Source organism: Ornithorhynchus anatinus, chromosome X1 (assembly GCF_004115215.2).
Source record: "Ornithorhynchus anatinus isolate Pmale09 chromosome X1, mOrnAna1.pri.v4, whole genome shotgun sequence".
NCBI lineage: Eukaryota > Metazoa > Chordata > Mammalia > Monotremata > Ornithorhynchidae > Ornithorhynchus > Ornithorhynchus anatinus.
Genome location: NC_041749.1, coordinates 92,611,337 through 92,612,859, shown reverse-complemented (window position 1 = coordinate 92,612,859; position 1,523 = coordinate 92,611,337).

The following is a 1,523-nucleotide window of genomic DNA, read 5'->3' as shown; positions in this document are numbered from 1 at the left end:
CTACCCCAACACTTAGTACAGTGCCTGGCACATACTAAGTGCATAGCAAGTATCATTTTAAAAAAATAAGCAGTTACCACCTCTGCAGTTGCTCCATCAGCCCTGCAGCTGAAAGTTCCCCTGTCATCATGTCCTAAAGTCCTTAATAGGATATTTTGAATATTCCCAGAAGGGAACATTTTGGAAACATTAACAACTCAGTCCTTTCAAATTCAAATAAAGAATAAAAGAAAAGATCTCTTCAGTGTTTTTTCGATGAAGAACTATAATCAATGAAATTGATTACCCTTTGATCAACATCACTGATGTACAGAAAATTCTCACCTGCATCTAAATGGAAAGAAGTCCTTTTCATACCACTTCCCTTCCCTCAAAGAAGATGGCAAGCCTCACCTAACATGAAGCCAGAATGATTTTAGCTTGTTTTCAGGAATCAGCACTGCATTATTAGCCATTAAATGCATTTTTTTTTCTGAGCTATGAACTAACACTGTATCCACAAGTGAAATTTGTACCCACTCCAGGGTCTGAATAAAGAGAAACTAGAACTTTGAGGTTAACAACACAGTATATTTCATTTCCACGCTTCTTCTTTCTGTTTGTCTTCCCTCATTTTTCTTTACAGTTCCTTTACCCACTTTTCTCCTTTTCCTTCCTTTTTTGTCTTCACCATTCTTTCCTCTTCATCAATTTATCCTCCCAATTCCTGCCCTTACTCTGATCACCCTCTTTCTTCCCACTCTCTCTGCTTTATTTTCACTTTGCTCAACTCCCTTTATCATTGTCTGTATCTCTCCAACTTTCATTCATCACAACCTAAGGAGGCTGGCTAATGTCACTGCTTCCTCACTGCCTGACTCCCTAGAGATCTGGCCTGCATACAGGTGCTGCCAGCCCAGAAGATAATTACACTCCAAATGTTGGTGCCCAAATAATTATAATAATGAGATCTGCTTCACTCCTCTAATAATAATAATAATAATAATGATAAGCACTTCTGATGTGCCAAGCACTATATTAAGTGCTGGGCTAGATACAAGATAATCAGGCTGGACACAGACCCTGTCCCATATGGAGCTAAGAGTCTAAGAAGTGGGGAGAACAGGTACTGTATCTCCATTTTACAGATGAGGAAACTGAGGCCCAGAGAAATTCAGTGATTTGCCCAGGGTCACAGAGCAGGCACATGACAGAGACAGAATCAGAATTCAGGTCTTCTGACTCCCTGGCCTGGGCTCTTAAAGAATAGCTAAAGGAACAAGAAAATAGATATAAGTAATAAAACCAAATGGTTAAATGGAACATGAACAAATAAATACATAAACTAGTGAGTGCTGAAGCAGCTGATAGGAGAACATGACTGGGAAGAGGAAGGGACTAATCAGGGAAGGCCACCTGGAAGAGGTGGCTTTTTAGAAAATCTCTGGAGGAAGGGAAGAATGGGAGTAGTCAAGGGGGAACAGCAATCCAGGCAAGAGGAAAGATGAGAACAAGGGAGCAGAGGCAGGAGATGTGAGAGCAGG